General features: G+C 37.1%; 1 protein-coding gene across 8 annotated transcripts in view; it reads right to left on the bottom strand.

Annotated features, from left to right (window-relative positions):
- Positions 1-17,519, bottom strand: part of RALYL (RALY RNA binding protein like) — a 722,510-nt gene that overhangs the window by 198,354 nt on the left and 506,637 nt on the right. The gene's annotated exons all lie outside the window — the stretch shown is intronic.

Genomic DNA, 17,519 nt, shown 5'->3' on the forward strand with positions numbered 1-17,519 from the left:
GGAGGTATAAGATACATGCTTATTAAAAACAAAACAAAACAAAACAAAACAAAACAAAACAAACAAAACAAAACAGATGCCATGGCATACTGTCATCATAACTAGGTAAAACTGGAAAATTCCCTACTAATTCTACTCATAGCGGTACCTGAAACTATCCTCAGTCTTCCTCAATGAAAAGAAATCTTAGATTCTTAGATTCTTCCATGGTAATCAAAGGTTTTTTTAGAGAAATCTAGTCTCATACTGATGCCTTGAGAGAGAAGACAACAGCATATTTTATTATTTCAATGTTTTTTAAATTATCTAAAATTTAACATGCCTGATAAAACGAAAACGCTATAGGGAAAAATATTGAGACTAACTTCATATCCTGCTGTGAAGCGAGCCTTTTTTGAAATTGTAGATATTTTGTGTTCTGTGAAATTCCAAGTGTATGAACTTGACATTTAATTTTTAAAAAGCTGATTTAATTTTACTGCCTTCATAAATTAAAATGAAAACAAATCATGCTTGTTCAAACACAGATGTGTTCTCTTTTGTATACAAAGGTGTCGCAAGCAATATCACAAATTATACATATATATGACATATACATAGATATGTAAAGTGAGTGATATATCCACTTTGAGACATTGCAGTTCTGATGGCTGTATAATGGCTTTAGCCTGATCTGTCTTCCCTCTTTCACAGTGTTTTCTTGGAACCAGCTCTTTCTTTGAAGGATGGTTGGGCAGGGTGACAACAGTGGTCTGTGATCCAGAGAGAAACCATCCACACCACAGAAAGCTCAAATCTCTGACCTTGGACTCATTAGCCTGGCACGCTAAACAACTCAGGTAAAAGCTTGAAATAAATTTATCAAGCACATAATATTTTGCCTTCAATTTTTTATTGAATTTTATATTGCTCCCTTAATAATTTTATCTTTTTTTCAATTACCAAGTCCAGAAGGTAAAATGGCTCCTCAGTAAAAATTCTTGGAAATCTCAATTATACTCAGAAAGGGAAAAAAAAAATGTATAGCATGGAGATCTTTTCAGAGTCCCTGCATTATCCTAATAGCTTCTCTTCAAATGTCCTATTCTAAGCTTTCATGTCAGAAATTTGCCAACGCTGAGAAAAAAGTTTGTGCTCTAACTATTCAGGTCAATTTAATGTTCAGTATTCATTATTGACACAGATTGTATATCCACATTTTAAGCACTGAAAGCCCTTGAGAGGGCTTTCACCCACAGTCACTTTAAATGCTTTGGAAACGAGGTCACTTTTAGTTACAATTCAAGAATGTCTAGTTGATACAACTACTGAGTAGAAAGAATTATGGAGAGGACAAGAAAGAAGGGAATTTTAAAGTAGGCAGTGAAATGACTTTATATGACCATTCTAACTATATTCCCAAATTTTAAAGTGGTGTAACAAATTAGTGACACAGATTTATTACATAGGACATGAAGTCTTGCATATTTTCAGCCAGTATATCTTGGATTTGGTTCAAGTTACTCCTTATAGTCTACGTCTTTGTAATGTTGAGGGTCTGGAAAAAAATCAATCACTGACTTACTGCTGAGATTAATAGCTACAAATCTGAGGAGAAACAAACAAATTGTTCCTCTAAGTGGTGCAAAATTGATTTAAGAAATAATGAAACCTAGCAGCAGAGCCAAACCTGGCTAGAAGGAAAAATGAGAAGGTAAAGAAACAAGTTTTAATTCTGAATGTGTTATCAGCCATAAGTCTTGAGTTCTCAAAACATAATGATATAAAAAAATCTGGAAGTTTAAAAAATTTTTTTTATGTTTATTTATTTTTGACAGAGACACAGACAGACAGAGCATGAGTGGGGAGGGGCAGAGAGAGAGGGAGACACAGAATCCGAAACAGGCTCCAGGCTCTGAGCTGTCAGCACAGAGCCCAACGTGGGGCTCGAACTCACAGACCACGAGATCATGACCTGAGCCGAAGTCGGACGCTCAACCAACTGAGCCACCCAGGTGCCCCTCTGGACATTTTATATTAACTAACAACTAGTACAGTTGCAATAGAAATGCTTGAGATTTCATGTCATTTCCAAATGTGCCTTAAATTTGGGAGGAAACACTGTTAAATTAGCCAAGACTTAAAGTGTTTTTTATTCCTTTTAATACTCCTTAGGAAATGAGTAAAATAGAGTGGTGAGTAGACAAAAACAAAACAAAAACAAAAACAAAACCCTCTAAAATCTGACACCAAAAAGGCCTTAGCACAGGAACATCATCCATGGACACTTATGAATATGAAAAGGCAAACAATATTTCATCAACAGAAATATCATAGTAATTTATTTTGGGGCAAATGACTGCAATTTCTACTTGCTAAAACAGGTACATATCTGTACCTGTTTAGATAGAAGGCTATCTATTCCTTTCATCCTTCAACAACTATTGACTGAAGGCTTTCTAGTGCCAGACCATGCTGGGGATACAGCAGTGAACAAAGAGGTCTGGTTTCTGTCCTCAAGAGCTAAGGCCAAATGACTGGGTACATTACAATTTATACACAGGGCACATGTAGGGTATAAAGGAAAATGTAAAAAGATCAATTCTAGTAGCCTCTACTGGCCTCTACTCCTACACAAGGAGTTAGAAAAATGAATCAGTAGCAGGTGACTATCTAAGCTGGAACCTGAAGGAGAAGTAGTTAACTAAGAAAGGAGGGGAGAGTGCTCTAAACAGAAGAAGCAACATAAGGAGCTACTGATGAAAAGAATTCCTCAGACATCAGAAAGAAAATTCAGTATCACCTGCAAAGTGGGATGGCAAGAAATGAATCTACAAAGATGGTACCTGATCAAGAAATGCCTTGTAAGTTTTTTTAAAATAAAAAAATTAAATAATGCTTTTTAAACATATGTTTTTATGCAATGATAGAAAAATATCTTTCCTATAATAAAGTTTATATGGGAAAATAATATTAAGACTTTCACATAATACTCATGTAAAAACTGACCCAGAATAACTGAAAGGAGAACCAGTAAAAATTTTAGTTTATAACACAAAGTGATGATGCTTACTTGCCAACCGAAGTTACCTCTAGACTTACTTGGTTTTTCAGGAAATTTGGCAAAGTTTATTAAAAGGAGAACAGGTCATGGGGATATATACAATACATACAACAAAATCTTAACTTCATAACTACTTTCCTGGATATCTCTATTATTTTACTTGTCTAGAAGGAAGACAATAAAATATCCCAGACATTACAACCAATAGAATTCTATAAATGTTAGTCATGACAAATAACCATAGGGAGAAGTTCATAATTTCTCTTAAGTCATATCATTTTATAATAGTCATAAAAAACTCAATAATGACTGAAAGCTATAAATGACTTCATAAAAAGTAACTTAAACTAACTTTATTGCCACATAAGTATGGCGCTGGTAAGTATTTGTTATGAAGCTATACTGTTATTAAGTACATGAAAAGCTATATAGCAAGGTATAAAATGTCCACTAGAAAATCTTCAAGGACAAAATTGTTTTTCAGTCATATTTTAAGCATTGTTCTATACCAATGATTGGAATGCTAGCTCCAAAGATTAATGGGATATATTCATCATTGTAACATACATTACATATTTCCAGATTTAATGATCTGGTCCCAAATTGAAGTTATATTATCGTAACTGATGTGGTTACACTGAATAACAATATTTAGAACATGTTTTTGGAAAAAAGAGTATTACAGTCTAATTTGTTTTTAGATACAAATTATCATACTTTTATTCTATGCCGGAAAGGCAGACTTAAACCCCATTTTGCCATCCACGTACCCTCTGTGAAGCTGCCTGTGGTAACAGAAGAGGGAAAGGCAAGTTTGTTGTTTTCATGTGGAGCCATAGGGAAACAGTGTTCCGGTTTTGGGCTGCCTACCTTAGTAGAATTTAACGTTCTGTCTTTCTATCCTTGGAAAGCCCTCAAAGAACATCCCCACTGTCCACATCAGGTGGATATAGGATCCTGAGGGCACCAAATGGCATTGGGTTAATCAGATTCTTTCCAGAGCACTCGGGAGTTACACACGAAACCCAAATCAGTCAGAAAATGTTGGCAACTGACGTTATGAGGTAGCATGCCTTGACTAAGACAGGCAAAGAAGCACAATTCTGGGTCTGACTGATGAGGAGAATGCTTCCCTTCTCTTATTCCCCTGTCACTCCAGAAACCACAAAGACAGTGGAGCGCACCCCAAACTGTCGCTTTTGAGCAGAGAGCAACAATTCTCCCTCCAGCACCCCAGTCAGTACTTTTTCCTGGAAGAGGATCCATGTCTTAACCATGGCAGCGGTGAATTACAGCCAAAAGGACTGCCTTTCCTTCCAGAAAGTCTTAATCAGAGGTCAAAGCATTGAACTGCTGGTAAAATGCTTAGCTCTGTCCAAAGAAGCAAGGGAACCGAAGTACAAAATAGTTGTAGTACAATCTGGACTCAAATTGGCAAGACAGAGCAGTCATTTATACCCAGAACTGTTTCTCTCGCAGAGCCTTTTCTTGGCCCCCAGGCATTCCTGAGGTCATGAGCCCTCAATTCCAGGGAGGTCCTACAGCTGGAACTCAAGGCAGAACAGCTCAGGGCCAGGCACTAGTCCAGAAGTAAGAATCCTGGGCCCTGGGTCTGGAGTGCCCTGCCACTACCTGTGTGACTCTCAGTGGATCTCTGAGCAGCTCCAGGCTTCAGCTTTTCTCTCACCTGTGGAATATGTCCTACTCCTCACTGATATGTCAAGGTTTTGGATGTGTTCCCATCTGGACCTGTATAGCATTATAGAATTTCTTATATTAGGGAGGAATTATTTGGCTGTTTGTGTAAAGGAGACCCCAAATAAAGGGCTTAAGGGGGATCAAAGTTTCTTTCCCTCTGATGTAAAAGTCTGGATGAAGGCACTTTAGGGCAGTGCAATGGCTCTTTGCTCCTTCCCAAACCAGGCTCTCCAGGTCACCTGCTCAGCCATTCTGAGGGCTTGGTTTTGAACCTCAGGGTCCAAGGTGAGCTATGACTATCATATTATTGCTCCCAGAGCAAGACTGAGGACATGGTAAGGTTCTATAGATACAACTGCTTCCTTTTAGAGATATTGCCCCAGATGTTGCACACATCCTTTTTCACACTTCACAGCTCAGCAGTTACCTGGCCACCAGAAGGCAGAAAAATGTGGCTACCAACCCAGGTAATTATTGATGATTCTATTGTGCAAGAAGGAGTGAATGATTATCCAGTCACTGCCACATTTTTTTCTCATTAAACTTTCTTTTTTTTTAAAATTTTTTAAAGTTTTATTTATTTTTGAGACAGGGAGAGACAGAGCATGAACAGGGGAGGGTCAGAGAGGGGGAGACACAGAATCTGAAACAGGCTCCAGGCTCCGAGCTGTCAGCACAGAGCCCGACGTGGGGCTCGAACTCACGGACCGCGAGATCATGACCTGAGCCACCCAGGCGCCCCTTCATTAAACTTTCTACTCTATTGATTTTTTTTCTAGGTTAGGGAATAGGTATGTACTTATTTGCCATTTTGTTAGTTGTTTTCTGGCCAATTTTGTAGCTCCTCTCTTTTATTTCTTCCCTAGTGGCTTCATGACTTTCTTTGGTGCTATGCTTAGATTCCTTTCTCATTTTCTTGTGTGAATTTACTGTAACTTTTTGCTTTGTGGTTACCGTGAGGTTCACATATATCATCCTCTGCACACAATGGTCTATTTTAAGTTGATAGCAACTTAAATTTGAACACATTCCAAACTCTGTATTCTCCCCTCCTCCCACGCCTTAAGTTTTTGACATCACATTTTTACCTCTTTTTGTTTTAGGTTTCCCTTAACTAACTATTGTAGTTATAGTTATTTTTACTACTTTCATCTTTTAATCTTCTTAGTAGCTTTATAAGTGATTAATCCACCACTTTTACTATATATTTACCTTTTTTTTAGTGAGGCTTTTACTTTCGTATGCTTTCTTGTAATTATTTACTGCCATTTGTTTTCAGCTTAAAGAAGTCTCCTAGTGTTTTTTTATAAGGCTGGTTTAAGAGTGATAAACTCTTTTAGTTCTTACTTGTCTGAAAAACTCTTAACACTCCTTCAATTCTGAATGATCACCTTGCTGGGTAGCATATTCTTGATTAGAAGATTTTTTTTTTCAGCACTTTCAATATGGCATGCTACTACTCCCTTCTGGATGGCAACATTTCTGCTGAGAAATCTGCTGTTAGCCTCATGGGACTTCCTTTGCACTTAACACTGTTTTTCTCTTGCTGCTATTAAGATTCTATCTTTAACTTTTGTGGTTTTATTATTATTTTTATAATATTGGCAAAATGTTGGCAACTGGAGTTATGAGGTTGCATGCCTTGACTAAGACAGACAAAGAAGTACAATTCTGGGTCTGACTGGTGAGAATGCTTCCCTTCCCTTTTTTCCCTGTCACTCCAGAAATCACAATGACAATGGAGAGCACCCCATTTAGCTTACTTATTCTTGAGAGAGAGACATGGTGTGAGTCGGGGATGGGCTGAGAGAGAGGGAGGCACAGAATCTGAAGCAGGCTCCAGGCTCTGATCTGTCAGTACAGAGCCTGACATGGGGCTCAAACTCACAAACCGTGAGATCATGACCTGAGCTGAAGTCAGATGCTTAACCAACGGAGCCACCCAAGTTCTCCTAACTTTGGATGTCTTAATTGTAATGTGTCTTGGTGTGGCTCTCTTTGGGTTCCTGGACCCAAATTTATGTGTTCCTGGCCCTGGATGTCTGTTTCCTTCCTTAGGTTCTAAGAGTTTTCAGACATTATGTCTTCAAATATTTTTTCTGCCCCCTCTTCCCTTTCTTTTCCTTCTGGGATCCTTGTAATGAGAATGTTATTTCACTTGATGTTGTTTTAGTTATCTTCAATTTTTTAAAGTTCTTTTTTTTGGGGTGCCTGGTGGCTCAGTTGGTTAAGTGCTGACACTTGATTTCAGCTCAAGTCATGATCTTGTTGTTTGATTTCAAGCCCTGCATTGGGCTCTGCGCTGACAGTGCAGAGCCTTCTTGGGATTCTTTCCCTCCCTCTCTCTCTGCCCATCCCCACTCGTGCTCTCTCTTTCTCTCTCTCTCAAAATAAATAAACTTAAAAAAATGTTTTCTTCTTCTTGCTGCTGGGTCTGGATGAGTTCCGTTGCTTTATCTTCCAGCTCACAAATCCCTACTTCTGTTTCATCTAGTCTGCTGCTGAACCGCTCCAGTGCATTTTTCAGTTCAGTTATTGTATTCTTCAACTCTGTGACTTTGTTATGTTTTCCATCTCTTTGTTGATGTCATCACTGTGTTCCTCTATTCTTCTGATGAGTTTGGTGAGCATCTTTATGAACATGACTTTGAATTCTTTACTAGGTAGATTACTTATCTCCATATCATTTGGATCTTTTTCTGAAGATTTCTTCTTTTGTTTGGAACATATTTTTCTGTTTCCTCATTTTGCTTGACTGTTTGTTTCCATGTATTAAATGCAACAGTTATCTCTCTTAGTCTTGAAGGCATGACCTTGTATAGATGATGACCCTTCTCACTCAACCCTGCCCTAGCTCATGGGAACCTTTGTGATTGTCTAAACTGCCTGATTCATTCTTGATATACCCTCATTGTTGATGGTGTGCCAAGACTTGTTACTAAGTCAAGGGGAGGAATTTCATTATGTACCTAATTTCAGGCTGACTGGAAGCCAAGCCCTCAGGCAGCAGCTTTTAAGATATGAAAATATTTATAGTCCTGTGGATCTGCAATTGTAATACCTGTAGGCCTCCACACCAGGAGATCTGGATGTTTCCAGGGTGACAGTTGTCAAAATCAGGGCTCCAGGTGAGTATGTGAGCTCCTTTCTGAGAAGTCTCATTGGGTTGTAGCAAGGCCAAGGGTATGTGCAAGGATGGTGTCTTCCTGCTTATGTTCCCTGTGGTTGCCTCCTTAGCCTCTAGATGTGTGGGAAACTTGAAGCCTGTCCCTCAGGCTGAAGCTCCAGACTAAATAAACAGGCCATTTTCAGAGGAAGACAGCTTGTTTCAGTCTGCTGTCTGTGCAGTGCCTTGGAACTGGTGGCCTGCCAAGAGCTATCTTTCAGATTGTTATAGTCCTGTAGGGCTCTGGGACACCAGCCCTCTTCACCACCAGGGCCAGGTGATCCAGGGGGATCCCCTGTGTAGACCACACATACCTGCTGGCTTTAGTGAGGCAGCTGGAAAGTGTAGCGGGCCAGGCACATTCCTGAAGGCTTCCTAAAGCCAGTGGGAAAATGTCTTGTCTGCATGTGCTCACAGGCTTCAGCAATGCGGCAAGGAACAGCCCTGTCTGTGTATATGCTGGTTTTAGGCTATGAATGGAAGGATGATCTGACTCCTTGCACCACGTGTCTTAGCAAGGTGGTGGGGAAGTGTCCCAAGCACCTGTCTCCATGCTCTCCAGCCTCAGCAAGTGCCATGACCACTCACCTCACCTGTTCCAGCAAGGTGGTGGGAGGGTGATATGGCCATTCTCGCTTACTTATGCTACTAAGCTATGTGGGGAGTGCAACAATGGCATCCACTAATACCTCCATCTCTGGAGAGCACCTCAATTGTCCACCCTCCCCCTGCCCCATGCCCAGCTGATGCCTCTATATCAGATCCAGCAAATGAATCTCCCTCACATATAATTTAGGTGTTTTTCAAACTGCTGGGTTTTTTCCCCCTTGGGTCTCAGGTAAAACAGGACAACATGTAAGCTCTCCACAAGAAATCTCAGTTTCCTATAGCATTTGGGGATGCTCAGACATTGGTTCCACTGCTTATTCAAGGCAGATGGTCAGGAGCTCATCTTTCTGGTATAGATCCCACGGGACAGTATAGATCTTTCTGATATAGGTCACACATTGGGCACCAAAACATTGCTTCTCTGGGAGAAGTGCCTGTCTGGTGAGATCTCTCCCTATTGTGTATTGCTGTGCTGGAGGTGGGGTTTTGTAAGGCCATGTCTCTGCCTCACTACCAGTCTCAATGCTGTCCTTTTATTCTTTGTTGTGGAGGGCATTGATCTAGTTTTCCAATCTTTTCCAGAAGGAAATGATCCATATGTAGCTGTAGATGTGGGTATGTCTGTGAGAGGAGGGAAGTTCAGGATATTTCTTATGCCACCATCTTGGAGGCCCCTACAACAGATATTTATTATACTCTGCAACCTAAGTCAACATTGGCAAAAATTAATAATGCAGGCAACTTACTGAGGATTCTGGATCCCAAGCCCCTTCATCCTTTAACAGCCAGATAAGCAAGGCAAGTCTTAATTGGGCTTGAAGTATATGGTAAATTACTACAACTGTTGATTTAATTACTGTCAGTAGTAATCTAGGAGAAATGGTATTACTAACGATTCGTAGCTTCCCCAAACAACTAAATATGTTAGATGGCTGTTTCCATAGGACAAAAGCAACTCCAACTGATTTTAACCTGATGGACAACTGTTTTCAGTATAAATGAACTCGTTAACTTAGCATGATTCCAATTTCCAGAGACCCATTTCCACAAACGTAAAAGAAAATCTCAGCAACAAACATATTTATGAACTTCATGACACAATGTCTTAATATCTTGTTCCTGTGCTTGCTTACTCCTTTCTTAAATATCCAAGTAACAAAGAATATTTTTAAAGTATAATTTTAAATGATTTGTTTTTCTTTCAATTTCAAATAAATTGTCCCATTCATTCAAGTCAAATCTTCTCTCAAAATCTAGCGTGGTTTGGAAAACTGGTCTGTTAATCTGAAAAGTATTTCTCTCTAAATAGTGAATCAACAAACAAATTCTAGAAACCTTCATGTAGTATAATTGCTAAAGCTTCTTTGGGAGATTCTGTACCCATTAGTCAAATTTGGGGTATCATCTTTGCTAGAAATGATCATTTGAAAAAGGCTAGATTTGTAAAAATAGTTCTGGGAGGACAAATTCAGTGCTAAGAAAAATTTTTTGACCACTTAAAATTTGAGTGGCCATTTTCCCCTTGCTACCTTAGCAAAACCAGAAGTGAAAAAGCAAATTAATTTTTCCTTGCATTCTAATTAAAAGTAAATTGTTTCTGATTTTGTGTGAGTGAATTTTTATTTGTGAGCCAACCTCTCATTAATTACTGACACTATAAATTAGATAGAATTAAATGTTCCAGGTAGTCTGTAATGCGTTTACAGGTGCTGTATATTTTTGATATTTTATTTTATATTGCATTGTTATTATATAAAGTAAAATATCAAAAATATTATAATCGTAGAGTATAGGTAAATGATAAGTTATGGCTATATGCTGCACATTTCAAGACAAACTTGAGTTGAAAGATACTATTCAAGTATGAGGGGGAAAAAAGGTATGAAATAGTCAGATACCTACATGAACCCAGTAGAGGTGACTTCAAAGTCAAGATTCCCATTGCCTGTGGAGCCTATTAAGAAGACAGATACTAGCAATCTGAAGAACAATGTGTGTTTATTTAAGGAAATACATCCAGCTGTTCTTCTAAGGCAGTTTCAAGTTCACTAGGGGTCAAAAGAATCATATAATATAAAATATAACACTTCCCAATGATAAGCAGCCGAGGGCATGAAACATTACAAATATATATGCCACACTCTCTATAAGGAGTTTCACAAAATAGATGTGGATTTTATCTTTATTTTAAATATAAATGAAATTCTCAAGATAATATAAAGTCAATGATAAAAGACCATTAAGACCTTGAGTCAATATTAACACATATATAATGTAGCCTTATATAAGTAAAGGTGTCAGAAAGTCCATAATCAGAATGGGAGTGCAATTCAGTAAATAATGCCAAGAAGATCAATAGCTACAAAAAGGAAAATGAATCAAAAGGTTATGCCAAACAATTTAGCTGTTCTAGACCAAAAAGTGTGTAACTACTCACAGTGAATTACTAAATCACTGCAGAGCACTTCGATTTTCTAAGTTCTGGAAACCTTTTTCTCTTTTGCGGAAAAGACGGCAAATGTATTCATATGTGAATATTTCATTTGCATATATATGTAAAACTTTTCCTCAGGATATTTTTTTCTGTTTTTATAGGACTCAAAAAACAGGAATATTGGTCAAACAATATATTTTGCTTTATGAAGTTAATTTCTTTGTTTCCTCAAGGGACATATAAGTTTATTCTTTCACCCTGGTCAACACACATATTTCAATTTAACTTCTTGTGTTCAATTTCCTAGAGATTAGTATCAAAATTATAAATAACATTTGAAATTGGAATGGAAATTAAAAGTGCCATAGATTACTAGATTATTGCTTTTACATGTTCAGTTATAGCTCTACTACATAAATTATATTAGTCATGTGTAACAAAATGCTTAAAACAGTACCTGGCTATATAGTAAGAATAAAATAGATGTCAAATGTTATTTTTATTGTTTTTGGTAGTATTATTAATTCATTTCTGCTGTCCCATTTTCTACTTGGATATAAGCAAAGTTCTAATCATAAAATCATATGAAGTTAGAACTCAAATTTTTTTAATAAACATTTTATGTTTGGTAGGAGGTAGGCAATTTCTAAAATTCTGATAATCTTCAAAGCCATTCAGTAGAGAACATTTACGTGAACAACTGGGGACAGAGTCAATGTCATGGCTCTTTTGTAGGTCTAGATATAAATGCAGCACAGCTTCTCAGAAGAGAGAAGCTAAAAGAGTAGGGGAGTTAGGATAGCCAAGTTGTTTTCTGAAAGTAGAGAAGTTAAAAGAAAATGTACAAATGATCACCCTCTACAAAAGTGACCTCTGACTTTGTGGAGCATTGCAAAACACAAAACACATGGACCAGAGAGAGAGAGAGACAGAGACAGAGAGAGAAAGGAAGAGAGGGAGGGAGAGGGAGAGAGTGAGTAAGTATTCCTCCAGGTGGAACCAGTCACAGGCTGGAGCCTGTAAAAGCAAAGCAAATTATTAAGGATGTGAGACAGACCAGTATGTATTTGTATATAAGGTCAATCAGTATCAGGGGTGTTATTAGTCAGCTTTTGTACATCTCTGATCTTAAACTGGTAACTATGGTCCCATTCGGCATGCAGAATCAGAGAATCCTGAATCTATCCATGCAGACATGATTCCACGAGGAATGTATAAAGTTACAAGTTCTCAATCCATATCAGTTACCGAATTCATATTAGAAACTTGACAGAAAAAAGACTGGAGAAATTTCAGATGTCGGACCAGAATTCCAAACAAGTATCAACAATAGAGAAAAAACGATTGAACTTAATAGTGTCCTCCAGAGAGCTTTACTTATCAAGCACAATTTATTTATTTATTTACTCTTAGTGTAAACCGAAAGAATTTTTTGAAACGTAGATCACATGAATCTTCAAATGATTCTGTAATAAATAATGTCATCATTTGTGAATTAAGAGTCATGATTAATTTTATCTTCACAGTTATATAAGGTATCAATATAATATTTGTTTTAAATAAGACTCCATTTTTATCTTTGATATCCAGTTGGTAATAAAGAATTTCAAAAAATACTTAAAGATTTGTATGAGATAAAATGTAGTAATAAAGATGTATGCAACAGCTAAGACAACTCATGTTCCAATAATCGGACATCAAACCTATTATCCATCTTGACCACTGAGATGCCAATTCTACATCAAGACTGGCAGGGGCGCCTGGGTGGTTCAGTCAGTTAAGCATCCGACTCTTGATCTTGGCTCAGGCCATGATCTCACGGTTTGAGCTCGAGCCCCGCATCAGGATCTGTGCTGACAGTGGAGAGCCTGCTTGGATTCTGTCTCTCCCTCTCTCTGCCCCTTCCCTGCTCACTCTCTGGCCCTCTCTCAAAATAAATAAATAAACTTAAAAAAAAAAAAAAAAAACCTGCCAGCAGTCTTATTTCTTCCTGCAACTACTTTAAAAAGCCTTACAATTCTATGAAACTATGAATTTATTTTTTCTCATAGCATGATTTTAAAGATATAGAGAATTAATAATCCAAGGATATTTACAGGAAGATAAATCAGAGATATTCTTGTTCAAATAATTTTTCTGATTTCTATATGACCACAATTTGATTCTCCTTCAATTAACAACTGGATGTCTTGCCTAGTATGAAATGTAATGCTTTTTAAAATAACTTTTTTTTTTTATCATTTTCATTTTAATAAAAGCAATGCAAGAGTCACTTAGAAGTATGGATAGTGTTTCTAAAAGTTAACATGCATTATATACAAATTCAGTTACAAATAAAAAATATTGTTTACTTTAATTCTGTGTCTTACTCCATCCATCCAATGCCTCAATGCTTTTTGGATCTCCTATCTTTTCATTAACTCTCTATTGCCTCCTTTGTGGTCCTCTAATATCCCAGCTACCCCAGAGAATTTGCACATGTTATTTCTGTCTGGAACTCTCCAGGAAGAAGCAGAGTTTGTTCCCTCTTTTCCTTCAGGTCTGAGTAAATGTCATCTTAATCACAGTGGCTTTTCCTGACTACCCTATAAAAAATAGCAGTTCTCCAACCTACCTTCAAAAACTCCCCTTCCCTTTTGCTTACACTATTTTTCACTATAGTGCTTAGCATCACACAGCATATTATGTATTTTTTTGTTTGTCACCTTTGTCTTGAACTTTGTTTTGCTCATTACTACAGCCATAGTACTAGAGCAGTGTCTAGAAAGTAATACAACGGGTGATCAATAAATATTTCTTTAAATGAATGAGTTTCACACGATGGCTATGCATTGTTATGGACAAAGCATTGCATCATGCTCTGAGAATACTTCAACAAGAACTAAAGGTACCTTACAAGAAAAAACCTCAGATAGAACATAGGCAGTACAAATAAAATTATAAAATAGCAACTGAAAAGAGAGAGGAAAAGGATAAATTTGATGTGGAAACTGAAGAGACCTTCATGAAGGATTTGACATTTGACTGAACCCTTGACTAGAGATGATTTCTACACATGAAGATGCTGGTGAGGACTATCCATCAACAGGAAGATGTATGAGCAAAAACACAGAGACGAGAGAATCTATAGTGAATTTTGTGGATGACTCAGTAGCCTGATAAAGGCTAGAACAAAGTGCTATCAAGGAAAAGTAGGCAGTGAGTGACAGTGATGTAAATATGTGTTTATAAGGTCATGTTTGTATTTCATTTACCGGTTCAGTGATTCCTAACATTTGGGAACATGAAAACACTTCTTCAAAACATTGAAACATAACAAAATCCCTATGTGATATAATTGGTTGAAAAATCATATAAAATATATGGCATTAAAAGCCATTACAAATTTAGTACCATCTTTTCAATGCATTTTATTTAATTAAACATGTCACTTTAGAAGCAAAAAAAAAATAGTATGTGTGTATATATGTTGTAAAAACATACATGGGAGATATACACATAGGTATATATATATATATATATATATATATATATATATACACTTTTTATCACCATTATACAGGCAATGGTTAATATTTATATGGATTTTAGGGCCTCTTGTAGTAAATCCATGGTCACATGGATTTGGAGCACATGAGCCCAGAGCCACAGTCTAGGCAACAAGAACCCATAAAATGAGTAGGAGAATTACATGATGAGGTCTATGTTGTGGAAACTCTGAGGGTTAGAGATTGAAGATACCTCAGAAAACATCTTCTGTGCACAGTCTGCTAACGTTATAGAAAAAGAAATTGCAACCCATAGAGATAATAGATATTGGCCAAGATTACAGGTAGAGGACTATGGCTAGTATTCAGGTTCCTGAAGTGATCTCATTAAGCATTTCCATAATGGGATGGATAAGATGGATAAGCACCCAAAAATATCACTAGTAATCAAAAATGAACATCTGTTCCTATTTGGTAAAATAAGATGAAATGTTACACACTTACAATCAGATGTACACTGTTCTCTTTGCTGTGGTATGGGGGTTGTGGTATTTTCAAAATTCAGTATCTAATAGCATATGGATCCTACTCTAGTTTTTCTCTGAGTCTGTATTTAAAAAACATATTCATCTTCAAGAATTTATCTCTATGTCTCTTTCAAAAACTAAAACAATATGTTTGCTCAAGGTCATTTGGAACTTTGACAAGGGAGGTCGTAAGTATACATTGTTTTATACATACTATAACATTTTGAAAATTTAAACATAAACTGCACACCTCAATAGATTGATATAGTATGCATGAAAAAAAATCTATGTCTAAACACTAAAGAACAAAGTTATTTACACTAATGATGATTCTTTCCTCCACCTAATGTGTAAAAACAGGTTTACATATATTAGAGTCCCTTAAAGTGGTTTCTACCTGTCTGGCTCTGGCAAAATCAACGTTCAACATATGCGAACATTTTTTTATTACCACGCAACAAATTCTGTATCTAATTGAAAGTCATTATGCAGTTGTGCGCAGGTAAGACCTGCTACCTGAATGAACACTGAAGCTGTTCCATTTTCCACAGTTACTGCTTCACCAGAAGCAAGGAAAAGAGTACCCTTCCCTCCCTTTCCTTCACCTCTGTAGGGAATTATAAATAACCAATTTAGACATGAGTGAGGAATGGATTTCAAAGTCCCACGTGAATTTTCAAAGGCTTAGTGTCATTTACACTTTAAAATATCTTTTACCAATATTCTGGCTTGCTCACTCCCTCTCTTCAAACCCCTAGCACAGCCACATGCACCTCGCCTATTCCTCTCACCAGGTCCTCTAAAAGAAAGTTGCGGGGCGCCTGGGTGGCGCAGTCGGTTAAGCGTCTGACTTCAGCCAGGTCACGATCTCGCGGTCCGTGAGTTCGAGCCCCGCGTCAGGCTCTGGGCTGATGGCTCAGAGCCTGGAGCCTGTTTCCGATTCTGTGTCTCCCTCTCTCTCTGCCCCTCCCCCGTTCATGCTCTGTCTCTCTCTGTCCCAAAAATAAATAAACGTTGAAAAGAAAAAAAAAAATTAAAAAAAAAAAAAGAAAGTTGCATTATTTCCACTAAAGGATAGTACAGTAAGTCTTTAGGGAACGAGGAAATTAGAAAGTTTATTTATGTACTTTTTCAGTTTTAAAGAAAATCATAAGAACACTTGCCTTCTTTCTCACGTTGAGATTTTGTTAAGTGTGCAATTATTGCCTTAATTGGATTACAATTGCCTTGAGGCTAGTTTATGCCTTTTACATCGTCAAACACACACACATAAAAGATATGATTGAAAATGGAAATGCACAGGATTTTGATGAAGGGATAATTCAATATTTTTATATACCCACTGGATAGCAAACAATTGCATTACTTTCCATTTTTGCAAATATTATTAGTGTAAGATAGAAATTCATTTAAGGATTCTATTTGCTTTTATTGCTAACCTTTCTATATACTTTAATTTTATTATATTCCTGCTCTCCAATATTTTATATGATTAGAATATAGAAACAGTTAATGCAGTATAATATAGCTAACAGATACAATTAAACATAAGTAATACATTCGATGTTTTTTTAAGTAAACCATTTAGTACACCCTACTGTGTTCATCCCTGTATAATTATACATCTTCTGACTTGTCTCATGTAATTCACAATTTCTTCCTGCTGCTTAATCGCAGACTTCAGCAAGCACATCTTAAAGGAGAGACTCAGTACAATTTGTCTATAATCTTTTATTTGCCATGTGCATTAAGGTGATGATTGCCTACATGGAAAAAAATGAGGGGGTGTATAAAAAATACAGGAGTAAAGGCACAGGACGGTTTTAGAGTACATGCATAATTTAGATTCATTCTTGTGGGAGGAAATCACAAGGAAATTAATCAGCAATGTATTTGTAGACTTTGCACCAATCATTTTTGTAAGAAACAAGTAACAGTTATCCTACGTTATTTCTCAGTCACAAGGAAGAGAGGCATCAAAAGGCAATCAGGCACAGAAAATCAAACTGGCAGTCCCAGCCCTCAGAGCTTTCTGTGGTGCATAAAACTTCTTTGAACAAGAGAAATGTTAGTGTTCCGGGCTCAGGTGGAAATAGACCCAAAACATTATCACACTAAAAAAATATTACATTTCTATCACATTTTGGCCTTTTGATAGGGTAAGTGTTGTCGATAGTCTTTCTGTATTTTATAATATTTCATAATGTCTAAAGACATCATAAGGAATAATGAAAAAGTACAGACTTCGACTAAAGAACAAGTTGTAGTTACCTAAGGTGGTAAACAGAGTCAGTGATCAGAAACACTGGGCTGAATATGGGAAAATTTACTTTAGACAATAGGGAAGATGAAGTGGTAACGAACTGAGCTTACTAGAAAGAGAGGTGATTGGAAAGCTTTTCATGGCAGGCATATTGCTTTACCATAAAACACAGTTTTATTATAAGACTTTGGTTTTTAGCTAAACCTAATGGCTTTCAGTAACATAATCATCTTTGTTCTGGACTTTAGGCCAGGGTAACTGTGCTGCTCCTTTTCAGTCAGAATCAATTCC

Source organism: Leopardus geoffroyi, chromosome C3 (genome assembly GCF_018350155.1).
Source record: "Leopardus geoffroyi isolate Oge1 chromosome C3, O.geoffroyi_Oge1_pat1.0, whole genome shotgun sequence".
Classification (NCBI taxonomy): Eukaryota; Metazoa; Chordata; class Mammalia; order Carnivora; family Felidae; genus Leopardus; species Leopardus geoffroyi.